This window comes from Nicotiana sylvestris, chromosome 1 (assembly GCF_000393655.2).
Source record: "Nicotiana sylvestris chromosome 1, ASM39365v2, whole genome shotgun sequence".
NCBI lineage: Eukaryota > Viridiplantae > Streptophyta > Magnoliopsida > Solanales > Solanaceae > Nicotiana > Nicotiana sylvestris.
In genome coordinates this window covers 12,173,834-12,198,315 of record NC_091057.1, presented here as the reverse complement: position 1 = coordinate 12,198,315, position 24,482 = coordinate 12,173,834, and positions in this window count along the sequence as shown.

Below are 24,482 nucleotides of genomic sequence, written 5' to 3'. Positions count from 1 at the left end.
TCTCGATGCTACGAACACAATTCATGTCACGATTCAACTATAGCTTCACCCCTTGATTCCACCACCAATTTGCTCGTATCTAGTCACAAGTTACTTAATTACATCAATAAACGCTAAATGAATCAACCCCAATGCATGAAAATGAATTTTCTAAAGTTTTACCCAAAAAGTCAAAAATCGCCCCCGGGCCCACATGGTCAAAACCCGAGGTTCGAACCAAAACCCGATTACTCATCCCCCCACGAACCCAAATATAGAATTTATTTTGAAATCGAACCTCAAATCGAGGTCCAAATCCCCAATTTTTTTGAAAAACCTAGGTTCTACCCAAAACACCCAATTTCCTCCATGAAAATCATTGATTTTGAGTTGAAACCATGTTAAAAGATGTTAATGATTGAAGAAAACTAGTTAAAAATGACTTACAATTGATTTGGAGAAGAAAGGTTGTTTGAAAAATCGCCTCTTATGTTTTTGGGGTCTTAAAAAATGAAAAATAACTGAAAATCCCGTCTAAATATACTACCCTCAGATGCCCTGTGCGGACCGCACAAAATCAACTGCGCCCGCAAAGGCTTCCTGTGTTCTGCAGTGATAGATCTTAGTATTTTGGCCATACCTTTCTCTACATATGTCCACACTATGATTTCTTTACCTTTCTGGAAACGAGACACGAAGGGCTACAACTTTCGTTTTTAAATCATCTCAAAATGCCTTGTAGATCAAAAGATATAGGCTTCCGAAGTTGGACTAGTGAATTGTTCTTCACCGCGGACCACTCCAAAACTAGTGCGGCCGCACAGGCCTCCCCGCGGTAGCAGTCCATATCGTGCGGACCGCACTGGCCTGTTCAGAGGTCCTCCACCTCTCTGAGCCTACAACAACTCAGTTTTTAAGCCTAAGACACCCCGGAACCTACCCGAAACTCACCCGAGCCCTCGGAACTCTATACCAAGCGCATAAAAAACCTCAAAAACATCCTACGGACATATTTGTGTAATCAAATCATCAGAATAACATCATGAACAACAAATTAAATCTCGAGATCAATGAAATTTTCTCAAAACTTCTTTAAACATCAATTTTGCGATTTAAGTCCGAATCACGTCATATGACATCCGTTTTTCACCAAATTCCACAGAGATGTATTAAATCATATATAAGACCTGTACCGGGCGCCAGAACCAAAATACGGGCCCGATACCACCATGTTCTAAGCAAATTTCATTTCAAATTTCTTTAAATAATTTCAAAAAAACAATTTTCTTTAAAAAATTCGTTTCTCGGGCTTGGGACCTCGGAATCCGATTCCGGGCATACGTCCAAATCCCATATTTTCCTACGGACCCTCCAGGACCGTCAAAATTACGGGTCCAGGTCTGTTTACCCAAAACGTTGACCGAAGTCAAATTTATTCATTTTACAGTCAAAACTTATCATTTTTCACAGATTTTCACATTTAAGCTTTCCAGCTACGCGCCCGGACTGCGCACGCAAAACGAGGTGATGCTAAGGGAGGTTTTTAAGGCCTCAGAATGTAGAATTTCATTGCAACACAAGTGATGACCTTTTGGGTCATCACAATATATATAAGTCTTGTTCTAACTCTTACAATACCGCCATGATGGAAGAGATGTGTAGAAATTCATAACCAACTGCTAAATCAATAAATTATTGGGTCTATACTCCTGACAAGAACCATCAACTCATTATGAACCAAATAATGGTCTTATCTCCTTAATATACTTCATATAATCAGATTGCACTGATCCTAAATCCAATGATCTCGTCTCACTCGGTACGAACTGCTCAGGAAATGAGCCATCCTGGACATGATCAAAAGTCTCATATGATGCCACAATGCGCCAATAGGCAACCAATTCGAACGTGATACAAAGGAAAACGAACTCTGAAAAGGAAATCCAGTTGCCTCGCTCGCGAATCATACATGCGACACGGTCAACATAATTAAACAAACACCCCGCTCGCGAATCATACATGCGACGCGGGCACACAGCTAATACGAGTTTTCCTTAGAAAGATAGGAAACAAAACACATAAAAATAGATATAGGAATCTGTACTCAACATCACACTATTGCGGCGTGCAACCCAATCCAAACAACATACCCATGGCGGCGTGCCACCCGATCCACACATAAAATTCACAAAGGAGTTACACACCAAGCCAGATTGCTCATTACAACAAAATACCGAATATCGGTCACAAGCACACTAAGTGCATAATACCATCCCTGGGGAGACATATAGCGCCATAGGCTACAAAACGCAAGCACAACTGAGGTGCGATATACGATCTGAATCTTGAGAGCCATATTGCTCATATAACATCATCTCTGCGCAAAATCTCAACATATAAGAAATTAACCAAGCCGTCTCGCAACTCATACGGTGCAATATATCATTACATGAAATAGCTGACGACGAAATAGTACCTCGACTACTCTTCCATAAGGAGCACATTGTTAAATGAACACATCTGGCCTGATATAGAGCCCATATCCACATTTAGATCCATCCACAGACCTCAAGCTGATTCTGATCACACTGAACTAGTCTAATAACCTTTCAAGGTCTATAATAACTCCCTTTTTTCTCATAACACCCGAGAACTACCATCATGACCGGAGTAATCCTCCACAGTCCACAACCCAATAAACCGAGTGCCTTCCATGCATCAATTCTCAATTTAACGTCATAACTACAATCTTTATACTTGATTTAACTCTTCAATCAATCAAGTGGCTACATGCCACACTACTACAACCTTCCCGTGGGACACGCTCCCACAACCTTTCGTAACAGATAACAGGTTTGTACATCCAAACCACCGGACGGACTAACGCTGAAAAGCGATCAAGAATCCTTAACCAGGATGCAAAGTTTTTTTCACAAAACACCGATTTCAGGTGACGCTGAAGACATACCAACTTACCTTAAACATCGAAACTCCTTTCCTGCTCATCCGAGCTCGTGACATCCTTGTCAACACTGAACTGCAACCTTGATCCTCACTTCAAATCCCATACCACTCACTGCACCCAACATACCAATATACGATAGAACACGTTTTTCATCATAACTTCGGAACCACTATTAGATTAACACTTTATCATATAAAAACTTTTTACTTAACTCACTTCAGGAGAACCATAGCAACACATAGGTGAATTCTCATAACCGTGGAATATGCAAATCTCTAAGTAATGGTTTAAGCCACCATAGCCCTTCTGGGATCCGCCTATACATAACAGGCCATAACCGTAGAATACTTCTGAATAACATCAATTATAGCGGTCGACCGGCCTCACACGTACCGTCACAAAGCACTTGCATAACTTGGTCCCGCTACAGGAACTGATCACTACCACTAATATGCCAATTCAACTATGGCTAATCAATCTATCTTCTTTTAATTTATCCTTAATTGCCTTAGAAATAATAATAACTCCATTCAACACATAACACACCCCATTCGCACTCATCCCGAGTGACCTTGAATCACAAGACCACATTGTCTCCAATCCCACGAACCGTTTCATACCTCCCTTGTGCACACATTTGCATCCTCAACCAGTATGCCCATTCTGATAATCCCTCTACGAATCCGAAGTCTTTTCTCATTTTCCTCCCAAATGCTACACTGCGAGTCAAAACATCATAGAACATTCTGGGCCTCTTCTCATAAGCTGCTACAAAAGCTTGATTCTTAACCGTACTTGTAGGCTCGAAATCATTAGACACTACACTTTAACTTTTGAATTCACTAGGATCGTTGTTGAGAGCCACCCGCTCTGACTTGGCCCCGAATATAATCAACTCTACGAAACTTCAAGCACATAAATACCCTCACGACAAAGCACCCAGCAGAATCACTTCCCTTGAAACCCGCATCCATAAAAGGCATAAATCCCGAATCCTTCCCTGAGTCTGAACATGAGCCAATAAGGCGAACCATAGCACACCTTTAACAATTCCTTTGCTCAAATTACCACTTATGTTCTTTTCCCGCAGCTAAAATAACCCATCAATATGCTAATAACCAGAAACCTCACAAGTAGTTAGCCATGCAACCCAATCCTATGCGGTGGGACTCTCCCACTTAGCTTGAATCCACTATTACACAACTTTGGAATTCACTAAGATTCTTTATCTCTTATTGACAAAACCTTGCGCAATCAACCACAAAAATTCTCAGAATCTTTCTGTAAAACCCCCTTCTCATACTCTGAATCATTAACCACATTCGCACGACTGATCTCTTTGCTGTATAACCAATAGAAATCTTTGCAGAAGCTTCGCCAATCCATGCAACCGCCGAGCTTCTCACTGGAGATAACCCACCTATGGAATTTACGTATCAACGTCTTCCAACGCTGCTGCACGGGGTACAATCACTACTACATCAATATCCCATCCTGAGTCCGAGCTCACTCTCTAGCTGCACAAGTCAATTCACCCCTCGTAGACATCAATTAAATGTGCCGCAACATCCTTCCAATTCAAAGTTACGTTGTATCCTTCTTCATTTCAAGTAGCTCATTTCTGTTATATCAAATCTCCTGCCGCATAATAGCCCATATTTCAAATTAGATCCGTAGACCCCAATTATCAATCACTAAAATTCCCAAGTCGTTCCAAAATCTCCTTAAGGTGCGTAGTCATCCTAACACAAAGCCCATATGCAACTCCGCCACTCTCCCACTTTGGCGAAACTCACCCCTCTAATCGACCACTCGACCTTTGCTTCTTATACCTGGCCTTATAGAAATTTTAACCACCACCTGAAACTCTCCACATGTCCTTCCCATCCTTTGCTACTCAGTTGTTGCCTTAATAAAATCTATCTTCGTAGCACTTGAACCCACAAATAGCTAATAACTTTAAACCTTTCCGGAGATCATCTTTCTCGAGCCGTCGACATTAGAAACACCGATTCAATCCTGAACCACTGCACCTCGCGATATCCAACCGTCGTTTCTCCAATATTATTCACAATATCTTACCCCAAAGGCGAATTACAGAAGACCATAACACCGACCAACTTAACACATACAATCAAGGACAACGACACTACATTGCAGATGAAAATTCCACCACGCTCAAAAATACCAAGTCTCGGTTCTCCATCACCCCAAATCTGGACATTCATAGGCCAATTGCTTTTCGTCCACCGGAAATGAAATATCAGATCTCTGAATTGTGCACTGAGTAGACTTCCTTTCAAATTATTTACTGCCCCAACACATAGGAAAGTATCCTATCATCAAGGTAGTACTGTGCGATAACCAATCATGAGTAATCATAGCGATATGTGCATAGTCTCAAAGCTCTCAGGAATACTGATACTAAGCCGAAATGACAAGACATCCGCCCGCAAGGCAACGACAATAGCCCAATCAACAATACCGGGAGAAATCTCCTGCACCACATCTGTAGTGCCATTACAATCCTTCAATTCTCGATTTATAACCAGCGGTTCACGTCGCGTAAGATTGAGTAGGAAGGAAACAAGGGTATAAGCCTCAAGGAATCAAATTGCACTATGAGGAATCAAGAAGGGAAGTACTTCTAACAGCCCTGTAGCCTCCCGAAGATAAGTACAGACGTCTCCGTATCGATCCGTGAGACTCTACTAGAATTGATCATGAATCATGAGACCTAAGGGAACCTAGTGCTCTGATACCATATTGTCATGACCCGAAATCTACTAAGGGTCATCATGGCGCCGGACACCGCTGTCAGGCAAGCCAACAAAGATACTTAATTAAATTCTCGTTTTAAAAATTTTGAAAACTATGATTTTCCTTCAATTTTACCAGTAAAAGATAATCATCTCAAATCAAATATGAATGTTAAGAAGTTAATACAAGATATCCCATAATCATCCCAGAACCCGATGTCAAAAGTGCATGAGCATTTACTAGGAATGAAATAAAATACAGTAACTGTCCGGAATACAAGTGGACAAAAATGAAAATACAGTACAATACTCTGAAGGAGACTCTGCTGGCTACGGTCATCTTGAATAATACAACTCACTTGAGTCTCCGTATCAACCATGACGCTATGCCACTAGTCACACATAAACATGTGCAACAAAAATGCACACAAGTGTAGTATAAGTACGAAAACAACGTGTACCCAATGAGTATCCCGTCTAATCTCGAAGAAGTAGAGAAAAGAGGTCAACTTCGACACTTACTAGTGGTCCAATGATAATATAGTAAAAATGTGAAGAGATCATGGAATTTTATAAAATAACAATTATAATTCATAAAGTCAGATAGCAGGTAAACAACCTCCCAAATAATGGTGGATTTCCAAAGATTTACTTTTCATTATCTTTATCAATTTATCTCCGGCCAGGAAAGGCAAATGTCAACATTTATAAATCTCAAGCAATAATACAAACATGTGCATATCATCCCGAGGTTGTACGGCACGATCCAACATAAATGTAAAATGTGCATTGCCGTGGGTCGAATGGAACGAACCATAGATGCATCTATTACCCCGCTCGTAAATCATCCATGCAACGCGGTCAACATAAAATAAACAAGCACCCTGCTCGCGAATCATATATATGGCACAGGTACACATAGAATCACATATCTAAATAGTTAATCAAGACTTCATTAGGGAACAACTATCCAAGGAAAATCCAAATTCTCCTTCTTTAACAATTTAAGAAAAAAATGAAGTTTAATCCTTTTTGAAATTCATTTACCAGTTTGATAGAATTTAAGCAATTCAAACCGCCAATAGGATTACAAATATTTCCAAGTACAACATGATTTTGGGTTCTAGACTACCCGAACAATAGCATAATAGTAGCTACGCATGGACTCTCGTCACCTCGTGTGTATGTAGCCTCCACAAATAGGAGCACATAACTAATTAACTCATCTATGGGGATAATTCCCTTTTACAAGGTTAGAAAGGAAACTCACCTCGCTTCGAAGACCCATAACCGGCACTCCACACTCTTCCAAAGTCTCGAATCGATGCACAATGCTCCAAAACTAGCAATTAATTATGCAAATCCATTAATATATGTTCAATTACTCATTACAATCCAGCTTATAGCAATTTCTAACCCCAATCGAAAAGTTGACAAAATTGCCATTAGGCTCACGTGCCCGGATTCCAAAAAAATTTAAAGATAAAGTTTACCCATGAATGCACGGACTCAAATATATGATTTTCTCTTAATTTCATACCCAAAATCGTGGTCAAATTCCAAGAATATCAATTTTCTAGGTTTCCCCTCAAACCCCAAGTTTCTACCAATTTCCCTGTCCAAATCCGTATATAATCATGTATTTAACTAAAAACTAGCATAAATTACTTACCTCATGCTTGGTGGTGAAAATGGCACCTCAAAGTTGCTCCAAAATCGGCTCCAATGGAAGAAATGGGGTTGAAATGAACTCAACCCCCGATTTAAAAGAACCTCACTGCCTCCAGCATTTCTACATCTGCGGTCTCACAGGTGCAAACCACACGTCGCTTCTGCAGTCTAGGGCTCCCAGCCCATTCCGCTTCTACGCCCTCTCTTCCACAGATGTGGTCCCGTATCTGTGGCAAAACGACCTCATATGCGGTCCCAGACTAGCCGTCTATTTTCGCTTCTGTGGCACAAAGGCCGCTTTTGCGGCTTCACACCTGCGGCCCTAGTCTCGTAGGTGCGGTTACACCAGCAACCAGCAACTTCAGCCCTTTAGAAAATTCCATTTTCGATCTGTTAATCACCCGGAATCCACCCGAGGCCCCAGTGACCCCAACCAATCATACCAACCAGTCCCATAACACATTATGGACTTGATCGAGGCCTCAAATCATATCAAACAATGCTAAAATCACAAATCGACCTCCAATCCAAGCTTTATGAACTTTAGAACTTCAAACTTCTACTTTTGATGTTTAAACCTAGCAAATCACGTCTGATTGATCTCAAATTTTGCACACAAGTCATATTCAACATCATGGACCTATTCCAACTTTCGAAATCGAATTCCAACCCCGATATCAAAAAGCCCACTTCCGGTCAAACTTCCCAAAAACCTTCAAATTTCTATCTTTAGCCAAATGACTCCAAAACGACCCACGGACCTCTAAATTCACTTCCGATCGCGCTCCCAACTCTAGAATCACCATACAGAGCTATTCCCAGACTCAAAATCCCATACGAACATTGATAACACTGTAATGCACTTCAACCCAAACTTATGAAATTTCTTCCTAAATCCTAACTTCCACAATAGGCGCCGAAATGTTCCCAGGTTTTCCAAAAACCTGTCCGAACATACACCCAAGTTCAAAATCATCATAGGAACCTGTTGGAACCTCCGAATCTCGATTCCGAGGTCATTTACTTAAAAATCCAACCTTAGTCAATTCTTTCGACTTAAAGCTTCAAAATGAGAATTCTCTTTCCAAATCAACTCTAAACATCCCGGAATTCAATTCCGACCATGCTTACAAGTCATAATACCTAAAGTGAAGCTGCTCATGTCCTCAAACTGCTGAACGACACGCTAGAGCTAAAAACGACCGGTCGGGTCATTATAGGTTTTGGATTCAAAAATCATGGTATTTGCTTGAGGTTTGGAAGTTTGCTGACTTTGGTTGCCGGTTCGAGGTTCATTGTGGTCAAATTTGAGTTTTGTCGAATTTCAATTCGTTGGTTTTGTTGCCTATTTTCTGTCGCGATCCGATGTACATTTCTGTTCGGGTCGATTTAGTGATCTAAATTCAAAGGAAAACTAATCAATTTGAGGTCTGTCACCATCGTACTCTTTGCTTGTTGATTTTGCCTTGTATGATGTTTGGGTGGTAAACTTGTGTGAATTCCATGCCTATTTGTGATATCCTGAAATAAAAATCTAATTTTGAAATGAGATTGGATTACATGATTCAATGGAAAATTACTGAAATGTTCGTGTGACAATTTGCACAAATACTTATTGTTGATGTATGCCTTTTGGATTCACAGTCAATTCCGTATTCATTTTGAAAGGAATCGAAATAGAAAAGAATTTGACCATGGTGCTTAGTTAATAATCGGAAAAGGAATTGAACCTCAGATGTTTCGAATCCTCTATACGTTTTATGCAAGCTTGATACTAATTATCGGTTTGGTGATATGATCTCGGTGTTTCTGTAATTGTTCTCCGCAGTTTTGAATTTGCTCGTTTAGCTATCTGCCCGTATTTTTACTCGAATTGGTTATAGTTGAACATGATTTTGTCACAGTATAATAATTGGGTTGCTATTCATCAACTGAACTATGTCAATTTAGATTAAAGGGGCTCGGGTGTGCATTTCATGTGACCCGACTCCAATTTCCAACAAGGTTAAATAAAGCGTGTCGTGAACCGCGGGTGCATTTCATGTAGCGTGGCTTACAATGTGTTTTAAATAACCATGAATTTTCATAAAGATATTAAAAGCGGTTTTAAAGTTTAAAAATGCGCATAGGTTTAAAAGTGTTTTAAAATCAGATAATTAGGCCAATAGTAATAGTTGAGCGACAGTGCTAGAACCACGAAACTCAGGAATACCTAACACCTTTTCCCAGGTTAACAGAATTCCTTATCCGGATTTCTGTGTTCGCGGACTGTAAAACAGAGTCAATTTTTTCCTCGATTTGGGATTTGAACCGATGACTTGGGACACCATAAATCATCCCAAGTGGCGACTTTGAACTTTTAAATAAATAATCCTGTTTCGATTGTCACTTTAAGTTGGAAAAACTCCTTTGTACCCTTCCGGGGGTAGGAAAAAGGAGGTGTGATAGCTCTGGCAACTCTGCTGGGGACAAGAACCCAGAATCTCTGGTTCAGGGTTCAGAATTCGAGCTTATAATATGTGTTATAGTTGGCTTTATTTGTTATCTGATTTTTATATGTTTGAGCCTAATGTGCTAATTAATGTTTTTTACCGCTTTGATATGGTTTGGACTGTATATAAATTGTTACGAAACCCTTCTCTCCCTGGGTCTTCTAAATCATCTGGGAAGTATGTACTTCGTGTGTCTTCTCTTCTGTTAGAGTCATATACCAATTTTAGAACGAGATTCGGACAAGTTGCAAAGCCGCTGAAGCTTCTGTATTCCCGGTACGATGTCCCCCCCCCCCGGCTCGAGTTGTTCGCTTAGGTAAGCCAGGTCTAGAAAAAATAAACCCAGGTTTTCAACCTAGTATAACATATCCTCATGTCGGATCCCTAGTAGGAACGCTTGTTTGCATCACGTGCATTCTGACTTTGGAGACTCAACACAGGGGTTGGGTCCGTCTAGGACAGGTGTACCCCAAAAATAAAAGACCATCCTGATGCATCCTAATGTGCTACATGTTGCAATCTTCAAGGGTAAAAGGGTCATTTGGCGGACCAATGATAGTTGAGGGCAAATGAAAAAAAAAAGAAAAAAAAGAGGGTGAAGTGTGAAAATAAAGCAAGTAGGACCCAATTATGTTTTTCTTTCACATTTTTTAAGAAAAAGACCAAAAAAAAGATATATGAAAATTCCATAAAGATTTTGCATTTTCCCATCATTTTCCAAAAAAAAAAAAATCAAAAAAAAGAGGAAAAGAAAATCCAAAAAGATTTTACATGTTTCATCATTTTCAAGGAAAAGACAAAAAATATATTTTCTCTAAATTAGTTATTTTTTTTAATTCTTGCCCGTATCCAATCTGTCCGAACTACACATACATGATTCTCGTCTTTCGGGACGAGATACATAGTCAACCCGCATAGGGTCCGGTCTTTCTAGTGAATCTTAGGTTCTTGGCTTTGCGGGGTCTTAGCCAAATCTTGCATTTTAGCCACCTTTATCCACATAAGTTAGTTTTAGAAAAATAGTCACAATCGTGTCTTGCATGTGTCCAACAAGGAGTATTATTGTCTCACATAGCATTCTAGGTCTTTAACTTTATTTGGTCTTAATTTTCTCATACAAGTGTGGATCTACTTATCGGAGTTTGAGCATGGCAGACACCTTGGGACCATCCAGTCAGGATCACCTATTGAGGAGTTGCTTAAGAAGATTTTCATTTTTATTTTTATGTTTTGAGTTTGTTTTTCTTTTTATGTCGTCTTTTACCTTCTAGTTTTGTACAGTAATGTCGAGTCTTTTGTTATTGTACTTTGTATTTTGTATCTGAAAAAGATCAAAAAAAAAAAGAAGAAAGAGATTTTGCGTTTTTATATTTCCGGCAAAAATTTTCTTTAGAATACTAATTCTAGAAATGAAAAAATTGAGGTGGTTTTTCCTTTAGGGGATTTATATCTACAAATAAAAAAATTACTTTTTTATTTCCTTCAGTATATTAAGATTAAAAATTCAAAAAAAAAAATTTAGTACCTCTTTAAAAGTTTTCTTTAAGATTTTAGTTCCACAAATCCAAAAAGATTTTGTTTTGAGGTTCTTCTTTGGGAAATTAATGAAATATGAATAGAAAAAAAATTCTTTTTATTTTACTAGAACTTTAGGACATTGTACATAGAAGAAAACACAACATACTTTATATTTGGTTTATCTTCAGAGTTTCTCCCTTAGGTAATCAAAACTGAAATCTGAAAGCATTTTTTATCTTTTTCATTTCTTCGGTCGAAATCTTTCTTTCAGGATATTATACGAAAATATTTTTTCTTTGGTTCATCCTTTATATTTCCTTCATAAAAAAATCAAAAAATATTTTTCTCTTCTAGGTTGTTTTTCTTAATAATTTATCATAGAGTATCTGTTTCAAAAAGAAAAGGAAAAAGGAATAAAAAAATATATGCTCGTTAAGCTTGAGTTTGGAATAGGTTATAGAACATTAAGTCTAGAAAATTCAAAAAAAAAAGGATTTGCTTCTTTTATTTCTCTTTTCTTATCAGAGTAGTCATTAAGGTAAAAAAGGGAAAAAGAAACGAAAAAAAGAACGTTAGTTTGTTTATGTTGTTCCTAATCTTCCCGAACTACACAAATATCTGATTTATGCGGTGTCATGATACGTAGGCAACCTACATAAGGTTCGATCGAATTATTTTTTTTATTAAAAAAAAGGAAAAAAAGAAAAAGAAAAAAAGGTGAAATTATGGGATGTGAGAAATGAGAGGAAAGAAAAGAGTAATAATTAGAAGAAAAAATGAGGAAGGAAAATGAGCAAGCAAGTGCTAGAAAAGCAAAGAAAAGAGAGGATTGAAATGAACAAACTGGGATGATGCCAACTGACCTTCGTACCCTCGAAGTCATTTAGAATTGTTAATTGTGGCTAGGTGCATTGCACAAAAAGTGAGATTATCTTATGCAAAATGCCCTAACGCTAACGTGATGAGTTCATTTTCATAGCAGAAAGGTGGTTGGTTTGTGGTTCTTAAAGTGGTAATTCTTCTCTACAACATAAGGTCGAAAGGAAATAGCATATGGCAAGGGAATTGAGTTGGTTGATACTGGTGCCCAAAAGCAATTGGTTGAACAAGGCAATGGGTTGGTTGAATAGGTAAGGATGTTAAGACAACACATTGCCGACATGTATCAAGCTTGGATGACTGGGAAGGCACCACTCCTGCCACACCTAGCTTCTTAGATGCTAACCTTACCCAAACTCCGGCCATAGTGCCAGATGATCCCCCATACTCTCCAGATCCACCCGCTTATCACAGCTTTCCCAACCACCCTAGTAGCTCCATCACTCATCCTCCAATTACCTCTCCCCAAAATTGCCCTCCTGTCATATCCACTATCCCCATGATCACAACTTCTCAACAATCTTCCCTTTATAGATTCGACAATGAACATCCACTCTAAGCCCATGATGCCCAATATTACCCCTCAGAGGTTGCCCACAAGGTTCCTGACTCATATAACCAGAGCCTTCGGAATGAGCCTCATGTTGAAAAAGAAAAGTTCACAGGAAAAGAAGGACGAGATGAGATATCCAAAAAGCTGAAAGGGTCTAAAACACCAAAGCTTAATTTATATGATGGACGTGGAGATCCAGTAGCTCATCTGAGAGGTTACTACAGTGAAATGAGAAGTGTTGACGGGAAAGATAATTTGTTGATGGCATATTTCAGTGAGAGCTTGACTGGGGCAGCCTTGCAATGGTATACTCGTTAAGATGTCAATAAATGGCATGCATGGAATGACATGGCTCAAGATTTTGTTTGACACTTTCAGTACAATATAGACATTATCCCAGACCATCCCTCCCTATCCAAGATGAAAAAGAAATCGGAGGAAAGCTTTAGGGAGTTTAGGCTCAGATGGAGGGAACAAGTTGCTCGGGTCAGTCCCCCGATTGGTGAAGAAGAAATGGTTGAGCTTTTCCTATAAGCCCAGTGGCCCACCTACTATAGTCATTTGATCCCGGCCTTGGGTAAACCTTTCAATGATGTGGTAAAAATGGGGGAGATGGTAGAAAAGGGAATCAAGTCACGCAAAATCATGAGTTATTCTGCATTGAAAGACACTACAAAAGACATTCAGAACATCTCAGTAAGTTTGGATGGAAGAAAGAGAAATAGAAAAGATGTTGTTGAGTCGCTCCAACGAGCATTCCTGCTCAACGCTTGCAGCCTCGACATCATCCCCATGGATATCCCTGTGCTCCAGATAATCCTCCCCAATGCTACTTCTCTCCACAAAACCCCAAAAGTAGTACATCACCTTCCCAATACTCCATCCATAATGCACCACCATATGCTCCACACCCACGAGGCCCGCGATGGCCTGCACCACTTCCACAAATGTCTTACCTACCCCCTCAAGCATATCAACCACCTACCCACAAAAGGTTCCAACTGAGGCCAGAGTACAAGTTGAAAAGGAAAAAGCAAAAGGAAAAGACTTTCACTCCCATTAGAGAATCATATGGCAGTTTGTTCCAAAGGTTGAGGCAATTAGACATGTTGAAGTTGATTCAGATAAAAATATCGAACCCTCTTCCAAAGAATTTTGATTATTCTCAAAGGTGCGCACATTGCTCTGATGCCTCGGGTCACAGCACAGAAAAGTGTTGGCATCTGAAAAAAGCAATTCAGTAGCTTATTGATGCAGGTGACATTGTCGTGCAAAATCCAGATGCAGTAGACACTATCCAAAGTCCATCGCCTGTTCATAATGAGACGCATATGGTGGGTATGATTTGTTTTGAAAAGGAATGTGAGAATTCTTTCTGAGATCCTCAGAGGTCCACATGCTGCAAAGCATTCAGCGCTATCAGAGGTTGATCTTAAGAACGAGCCGGCAAAAGGGGCCCAAATGCAATTTTCTAAAGTCAATATGATGGAGGCTTGTGAAGGTCCTAGTAATGTTGATGCGGAACTCAGTGGCTAAGATATCGTGCTTGGTAATTGGAAAGACTCTCCATCTCTTGGCTAGCCGAGGAGGAGTCTTGGTGGTTTATTTTGTTGTCATTTTTGTTGTCTGGGTTATTTTCAGGGTTGTAATCCGGATATTGTCTTGTGACTCAAACTCTTCTATCCTTTTCTTTCTTAGTTTGTTTAGTTGCAGTAGCTCGTTTAGTGTTGTCTAGTTTTGTTCTAGGGTTGTAATCCCAGCTTATTTTACTTGTTTTGTTGTCCAAACCCTTTCAACATTTGTCTAATGCAATTTCCTGCTTTCTGTTATTTCTAGTCAGTGTTTGTTTAGTTCTCTTTTCCTTTTATAGTTCTTTTCCTGCTGACTCCAGTGACATGACATGCACGCATAATTCTAGGCTTGGTCTTAAAAGTTAACCTAATCATAAAGCAATGAAACAATTTTGAAGATGATAGGGACATTTGAAGGAAGTAAGTGAAGAGATTCTGAGATTGCTTAAAGCCCGAATTGTGTGAAACTAGGGCAGATAATTTGGTAAGTTAATGGGGTGACAAGAATTCGTTAAAGGAGAGTGCATCCCAGATAATTTGAAGCAAGCAACTTTGAGTTCAAGTGCATCTCAAGTTACAAGATAAAATCAAGAAAGTTTTCTCCGAATTGACGGAGCATATCCATTTTGAAGAAGGAATCACCCAACGAGGGTTCTGTGCTTGACAAGGCGCTAAAGAAAAGTGGAAGACATATCGGTAATATCAATGCCGAAGCCACAAAAGAAATATTGTGCATGATCTTTAATTTTCATTCTCAATTTGAATGTGTTGTACTTGGCATTTTCAGGGATTGGGAGGCCCTCTTTCATCTACCCAAACACTTTATACCATTCGGTACCCCTTTTGAGACTGTACTGATTTCTTTGACCTCCCCTCTTTCGGAATCAAGTTAGAGTCAGAAAAAAAAAAGAAAAAAAAAAGTTCATGTCCCCATAGGTTTATTTTAGAAAGTTCATTCCAAAAAGAAAAAAAAAGAAAAAAAAAAGAAAAAAGAAAAAGAAAAGAAAAAAAAGGAAAATAGTAACAAAACGTAGTCTTGTGAACTACGTTTGACCTGATTCTTGTCACCAAAAGATACGTAGGCAGCCTCACGGTTCGGTCGTGCCAAATAAAATATTTCATAATCTCACGAAGTCGAGAGTGGGAAATTCCATAAAAAAGAGGGAAAAATAGATTCAAATTCCCCTATTTTAAAAATTGGGGCAAAGTTTTTAGAATGGATTCCAAAAGTTGTAGATAAATTAACCTTGTTATCTTAGTTATTTTGAGCCTTTACGATCCTTTCTTTCTAATCATGTCCAAAAGCCACATTACAGTCCAAAAAAAGACCTCCCAGATAATTTTTGAGAGTGCCGAGCTAGACATGCCAGGAAACACATGATGTTTTTACTATGGGTAACGCCTTGTCATCTGTGGAATCAGAGGAAATAAGAAGAAAAGAACAAAATGAGAGAGTCTTATTGGTGAAAACCTTCACAGGCACCATAATGCGATGGTGAGTTGAGAGAAAGAACAAAATGAGAGAGGTTTGATGGTAAAAACCCTTCGGGCACCACAAGTCGAACAAGGATCGTGAATATGATAGAATAATCGGAGCATTGAAGCCCAGTTTCACGGTTTAGGGGTATAACAAGGGTTGAACATCAGACTTGCTTGACAGATTAGGCCACAGGTGCATGTCATGATCATTAGAGTTGGTATCCACATCTGATAAGTTTCTACTTTGTAGTTTTCTTATTAGGAATCATCTCTTTCTATTGTCCTTTGCTCTGTTCCTTTTGTCTCGTTTACTTCCTCTTCCTGAGTCTGTTTGGTCAGAACAAGTGAGAAATGACTTCAAATTCGTCACTAGCTTTCCAACTACACAAAACGGGATCTGGCTAGCATATCAAAGTGGCATAAGTCATGAAAGAACAGCATGCGCACTGAGTTGGTAACAATCAACGCGCTTTGGGATTCATGTGAAATATAAAGGTTTGATATATGTCAATTCATGAATAATGCAATAGATCGAGGATGTTGGGTGAACGGATCAAAGGTATTTTCTGTGATAAGGTTGACAGAGAAAGTGGTTAACCAATGACAACCAAGGTCTTCCAAGAGGAAATCAAAGTTATCATGGCAAGTGAAGGAGCAATAGATCTCAAGGCCAAGGCCAGTGGTTTAAGTCAGGAAAGAATAGCATGCGCACTGAGTGGGTGGAATCTGACGTGCTTCGGGATTCATGTGAAACACAAAGGTTCACTATATGTCAATGCATGAGCACAATGCAACAGAAGAATGGTATTGGGTTTGAACAGATCAGAGGTATTTTCCGTGATAAGGGTGACGAGAAAGTGGTCAGTCAATAAACAGTCAAGGTCTTTCGAGTTGAAATCGAAGTTATCATGGGAAGTGAAGGAGCAATCACCCTCAAAGTCAAGGCCACAAACCAAGTACCATAATTATAAAATCACAAGTTTTCTTTGTTTGAAACAGGGACGAAAATTGTGTCCAAATCAAAGCTTGGAAGTTTGAATTTTTTTTTCAAGTGTTGTGCCCAAATTTTATCAGCACAAAGGCGGTTTGAGAAGGGGAAAGAAAATTGGTTCGATCTGCGGGAACCCTCCATGAGGAAAGCATGGTTCGTGGGGCAAGGAATTTTGTTCGTTTTGCAGAGATCCTCCAGGAAGAAAGCATGGCTCAGATAAGTTCATTCTCGGCTTTCAGGACCCTCCTGGATAATGGGATTAATTTAAAGTTCTCAGAACTCTCCTGGATAATGGGATCTAGTTTTAAGTTTTTAAGACCTTTATAGATAATAAGATTTAGCGTAAGTTTTACCTTTAGGAAATAAAATTTAGCTTTGAAGTTGTCACTCTTAAGATGAGATTTAATTTTAAATTTTCAGGACCCTCCTGGATAATGGGATTTAGCTTTTAAATTCTTAGAGCTTTTTAATACCATGATTTGAACATCACAGATGTTCCCGATATCAAACTGGGGCAGAAAAATTTCTGTTGTTTTGTCTGTTTAGTTGTAATCAGGTTCAAGGGAAGAGTAGTACGAGTGTTGGTAATCAGGCGTCCACCTAGAGAACAAAGGGAAAGTAGTTCAAGTATTGGAAATTAGGAGCCCACCTGGAGAACAAAGGGAAAGCAGTTCAAGTGTTGGAAATCAGGAGCTCACCTGGAGAACAAAGGGAAAGCAATTCAAGTGTTGGAAGTTAGGAGCCCACCTGGAGAACAAAGGGAAAACAAGTCAATTTTCGGGGGAAAAGCAGTACAGGTGATGGAAATCAGGAGCCCACCTGGAGAACAAAAGGAAAGCAGCAATGTTCAAAGGAAGACGGTTCAAGTTTGGAAATTAGGAGCCCACCTAGAGAACAAAGGGAAAACGAGTTAAGGGAAAAGCAGTGCAAGTGTTGGAAATCAGGAGCCCACCTGGAGAACAAAGGGAAAGCAGCAGTGTTGAAAGGAAGATAGTTCGAATATTGGAAATCAGGCGCCTGCCTGGAGAATAAGAGAATTCACTTCAGAATGCAATTCAAGTCAGCAACGAAAGAAGCTCGTGGCAAGAATGCGAGCCAACAATCCGAGATGATCAACGGAAGTTAGTCACAATCCAAAATAAAAAAAGGAAAGGCAAGAAGTGAATCCAAATGCAGAAGTTGAGGAAAGATGTGGGCTGCTCAAGACATGACTGAAGTCACAAGCATGGTATGTTCGGTTTCGATCCGAAAAGCTGAAGAAGAATGAACTAGCACCTGCAACTAGCAAGCGTCAAGGTTCAAATCCAAAGTCTGCATGAAGAACCATTCAAGACTCAAGATCAAGCTTCAGAAGACTTATAGATAGGAATCTTGTAACTCGTAGTTTACAGGCTTAGATAGTATTTTTCATTTTTTGATTTTGATGTAATAATAGGACTGCGGAACGGAACCTTGACGGAACGGCACCTCGACCAGCTCTCCACCTCGGTATACTCCATTATCTCACTTACCTCTGAACTACATGTGGCCTGATTTCTTTATAGCCAAGGATATGTAGGCGCTCAGATGCCAGGGTTCGGTCACATTCTCCTTTCTCTTTTAGTTTTAGTTTCTCCAAATAAGGGTCGAGTCAAAAAACTTGTCTAGTCGTTCTTTGTCTGAAGATACTTCGTATTTTTAGTCAAAGAGGGGCAGATGTAGACATGTGATTTTTGACCCTCCCCAAGAGTTTTTATATTTTAGCATGTAAATATTTAATTTAGGCCTAATATCGCTATTTCAACTAATTTGACTCTTTTACTTTATTTTATTACAATAAAATGAAAATTACAAAAAAGTAGTTTTATTAATGTTTTGTAGTCATTTTAATCTTGAAAAATACCAAAACTAGTTTTGTTTTAACGGTCAGCCTTATTTTAATAGTTATTTTACTTAAGTAGGATTAATTAATAAATGAGATTGTATTTTTAGTCTCGTTCGCGGAGAAAAAATAAAACGTGAGCTCGAGCAACCCATTTTTAGGCCTAATTTTAGGATCTAGCCCATAATCCTAGGCCCATACTCCCTAACCTAAAAAACCCTATAAAACAATTAGACTCTAAGACACTTGAGGAGGATCAGCCAAAAAATTACAAAAAAATGAAAGGGACCTAACACCTAAATCAGTGAAATTAGACACAAAATACACATTAGACCTAGATAGACTCTTGGACCTAGAAGAAAAGCTACAGTGCCGCAGACATAGAACCCACCCCCCCTTCTTGTCATCGTCTTCCTCAACCTAGACCCCCATTCCCGTCGTTCTTCTTCCTTCATCTTCAAGACACAAAGAGCTTCAACTCCATTACCCCTACACCACCCCACACCAGCTAACCCTGATTCCCCTTCACCAAAAATCACAGCCGCCGTCCGCAACTCAGCTGTCGGAAACCAGTCCAAAAATGACCACCATCCGGTCGCAGACCATCCTGTCTCCCCATCTCCACGACTGCGCCACCCCTTCGAAACTCCATCCCCGCCATCAGACCCACGCACCAACCACATCTCAACTCAGAAAGATATACACATAGACGAAACAAAGCAAGACGAAATAGAAGTAATAGAAAACAAAAAGGACGAAACAAAAAAAACACAAAAAGAAAAATATATATATATATATATATATATATATATATATATATATATACATACACATATATAAAATAGCTTCTGTTTTTCTTCATTTAATTTTGGTTTTAGATTCAAAAATCATGGTGTTTGCTTGAGGTTTGGAAGTTTGCTGACTTTGATTGCCAGTTCGAGGTTTGTTGTGGTCGAATCTGAGTTTTGTCGAATTTTCGTTCTTTGTTTTTGTTGCCTATTTTCCTTCGCGATCCGATACACATTTCTGTTGGGGTCGATTCAGTGATCTAAATTCAAAGGAAAACTAATCAATTTGAGGTTCGTCACCATCGTACTCTTTGCTTGTTGATTTTGCCTTGTATGATATTTGGGTGGTAGACTTATGTGAATTCCATGCCTATTTGTGATATCCTGAACTAAAAATCTGATTTTGAAATGAGATTGGATTACATGATTCAATGGAAAATTACTGAAATGTTCAGGTGACAATTTGAACAAATACTTATTGTTGATGTATGCCTTTTGGATTCACAGTCAATTCGGTATTCATTTTGAAAGGAATCGAAACGGAAAAGAATTTGACCATGGTGCTCAGTTAAAAATTGGAAAAGGAATTGAACCTCAGATATTTCGAATTCTCTATTCATTTTATGCAAGCTTGATACTAATTATAGGTTTGGTGATATGATCCCGTTGTTTCTGTAATTGTTCTCCGCAGTTTTGAATTTGCTCGTTTAGCTATCTGCCTATATGTTTACTTGAATTGGTTATAGCTGAACATGATTTTGTCACAGTATAATAATTGGGTTGTTATTCATCAACTGAACTACTTCAATTTAGATTAAAGGGGCTCGGGTGTGCATTTCATGTGACCCGACTCTAATTTCCAACAAGGTTAAATAAAGCGTGTCATGAACCGCGGGTGCATTTCATGTAGCATGGCTTACAATGTGTTTTAAATAACCTTGAATTTTCATAAAAATATTAAAAGCGGTTTTAAAGTTTAAAAATGCGCATAGGTTTAAAAGTATTTTAAAATCAGATAATTAGGCCAATAGTAACAGTTGAGCGGCCGTACTAGAACCACAGAACTCGGGAATGCCTAACACCTTCTCCCAGGTTAACAGAATTCCTTACCCAAATTTCTGTATTCGCGGACTGTAAAACAGAATCAATTTTTCCCTCGATTCGGGATTTGAACCGGTGACTTGGGACACCATAAATCATCCCAAGTGGCGACTCTAAACTTTCAAATAAATAATCCTGTTTCGATTGTCACTTTAAGTTGGAAAAAATACCCTTGTACCCTTCCGAGGGTAGGAAAAAAGAGGTGTGACATCAGTAATAATGGACTCAGGAACCCCGAATAGGCATACAATACGATCCTTGACAAAATTCGAGATGACTTTCTTGGTTACAGCTTTGTAAGATGCAGCTTCTATCTATTTTGTGAAGTAATCAATGGCTACCAGAATAAACTAGTGTCTGTTCGAAGCAGTGTGCTCAATTGGACCGATAACATGCATTCTCCAGACGGTGAATGGCCAAGGTGAGCTTGTTGCATTGATCTCATTTGGCGGCACTTTTATCATTTCAGCATGCACTTGACATTGAAAGCATTTGCGGGCATACTGAATACAATCCGTCTCCATGGTCATCAAAAAGTAACTTGGCCTGAGTATCTTCTTAGCCAAGACGAAACCATTCATGTGTGGGCCACAGGTCCCAGCATGCACATCCTCAAGTAGCTTAGAAGCTTCCTTTGCATCAACACATCTTAGTAGGTCCAAATTGGGAGTTCTTCTGTACAAGTTCCCCCCACTATGGAAGAAGTGATTTGACAATCTCCAGAGTGTGCGTTTTCGGGTGTGATTTGCGTGCTCCGAGTATTCTGTTTTTCATAAGTATTCTTTGATGTCATGGAACCAAGGTTTTCCGTCCGCTTCTTCCTCGACATGAGCACAATATTCTGGCTAATATGGATCCTCACCGGAATGGGATCAATGTAGTTCTTATCTGGATGTTGTATCATAGATGACAAAGTGGCCAATGCGTCGGCAAACTTATTTTGAATTCTGGGCACATGTCGGAATTTTATCTTTGTAAACCTCTTTCTCAATTCCTGCACATGGTGCAGATATGGAAATATCTTGGAATTCTTGGTGGCCCACTCTCCTTGTACCTGATGCACAATCAAATCTGAATCACTGATTACCAGCAACTCCTGAATGTTCATGTCGACTACCATGTTGAGACCTAGTATACAGGCTTCGTACTCTAGCATATTGTTGGTGTAGGCTTCGTACTGATTACCAGCAACTCCTGAATTTCTTACTCATGTAATAAATGGCTTGCTCATTTCTTCCTGTCTCATCATGTTGTCCTAAAACACATCCAAAGGCTCCATCTAACACGGATAGATAAAGTAGCAAAGGTCGTCCTGGTTCTGACGGGACCAGAACTGGCGGTGTGGACAGGTATTCCTTTATCTTGTCAAAAGCTTTCTGACAATCCTCGGTCCAACTTGTCTCGGCATCCTTCCTCAGCATCTTGAAGATGGGTTCACATATTATTGTGGACTGTGCTATGAATCGACTGATGTAATTGAGCTGTCCCAAGAAGCTTATCACGTCCCTTTTGCTTTAAGGTGGTGGTAACTCCTGAATAGCTTTGACTTTAGTCGGGTCTAGCTCGATCCCTTGGCGAGTGACAATGAATCCCAATAACTTTCCTGCAGGAACCCCGAACACACACTTTGCGAGGTTCAACTTCAAATTATACCTCCTGAGCCTGTCGAAGAATTTTCTCAAGTCAGTTATGTGATATGCGGCCCTCTTGGATTTAATAATGATGTCGTCCATATACACATCTATTTATTTGTGTATCATATCATGAAAGATGGTTTCATGGCTCTCATGTAAGTGGACCCAGCGTTCTTCAAACCGAACGGTATCATCTTATACCAATATACACCCTACGGCGTAATGAAAGTTGTTTTCTCCGCATCTTCTTCATCCATCCAGATCTGGTGATAACCTGCGAAGCAATCTACAAAGGATTAGAGTTCATGCTTGGCGCAATTATCGATCAGGATATGTATATTCGATAGTGGAAAATCGTCCTTGGGGCTTGCTCTGTTTAAATCCCGATAATCAACACATACCTGACCTTCCCGTCTTTCTTCGAAACTGGAACAATATTAGCTAATCATGTTGGGTACTCAACCACCCTGAGAACCTTGGCTTTGATCTTCTTGGTAACTTTCTCCTTGATTTTCAAACTCATGTCTGGTTTGAATTTTCTGAGTTTCTGCTTGATTGGCGGACACATGGGATTTGTAGGCAATTTGTGAGCTACTATAGATGTGCTCAAACCGGTCATATCGTCATACAACCATGCGAAGATATCCTCATATTCCTTTAGAAAATGGATGTATTCTTCCTTCTCTGTTGGCGACAAGTGAATGCTGATGCGAGTCTCTTTGACGGTCTCGGCGTCTCCCAAATTTACTGCTTCTATTTTGTCCAAGTTGGATTTAGGCTTGTTCTCAAAATTCTCAACTTCTCTGACAATTTCCTCGGGTATCTCATCTTCTTCCTCTGAGTCACTATTCTCATGTTGTGTTGCCTCATTACATGTCACAGTCAATGGTTCATCAGGAAAAGTAATAATAACACTATAGAAGGGAAAAGTATAAAATAGTAATGAATAATGATAAAGGATAAATGTATTTGATTAAAACTGAGAAAATTGTTCAAGCAAAGCTTGGCTCGGTGGATCGAGAATTTATTTTGAAACGGAAAAGGGTCAAAACTATCCCTATTGTTTGGTAAATGGTTTACATTTACCCTCCGTCCATCTATCAGTTCAAAAACACACACTACATCCACCTATCAGTCTAAAAATGCACACCACATTATTTTTATTAATAAAACTATCCCTACGTTTAACGGCAAAGCAGGTGAGCCCCACTTTTGATGCGTTGATACTGTTTTATTCGGCCACGTGGTTTTTTTGCTTCAATTAGCGTATCTAACTAAATATATTTGACCCGCCCAAATTAATTTCTTCCCCCAATTAATTTATACTCCTTCTCCTTCATCCGCAATCCTCTCATCCGTTTCTTTAGCACATAGGTATTTTTTTGTCTTCTATTCTTCAATTTATTCAAATAAATCTAGCAGAAATTTGTCTTTTGTACTAGTAAATGTTGCACTATTATTTGCTTTTTCTGTTTAATTTTAAATTTGGGACAATTACAGAAGGCTACCACACAACCAATATTTCAATCAAGAAAGGGATTTTTAATTCATTAGTTTCTGTCGCCACAACCCAATGCATTCATCCACAAATTTTAAGTGAATATTAAGCATATGAAATTATTTTGGTAAGGAACAATAAAAGATATCATGGCTAAAATTCAATTGATTTCTTGCAGAACATCTCACTGGTCCATCTACAAATACCAGTTGTAAACTAATCTTTCTTATCAAAGCTGAAACTAAAATTTCAAAAACATAATGAAATCTGGAACAACTACAGTGATGATGCGGGAGTTGTACTTCATCCGCTTGTGAGCACACCCATGGGGTTTATTCTTATTGTCCTAGTTTGCTACTTCAGGGTATTCCCTCTCCCTTTCCCACATGAGCTAGTGATCAGTAAACCTTTCCCATGGCTGATTTCTCATTGTTTGTCGATAGAGAAGTTGGAAGGGTTTGGAGCTACGAAGGTCAGAATGAAAAAGATGAAGAATTAATTAATTTGGGCGAGTCAAATAGCGGGATGGGTATATATTATATCCGAATATATTAAATGGTTTACAAAATGCCACGTGGCCCAATAAAAATATGCCACCTCATTAAATAGAAGGCACACAGGTTTTGACGTTAGTCGCAGGGATAATTTTATTAATAAAATTAACGTCATGTGCTTTTTTGGACGAATAGGTGGACGGAGGACATCTGTAAACCATTTAGTAAACGATAGGGGTAGTTTAGGCC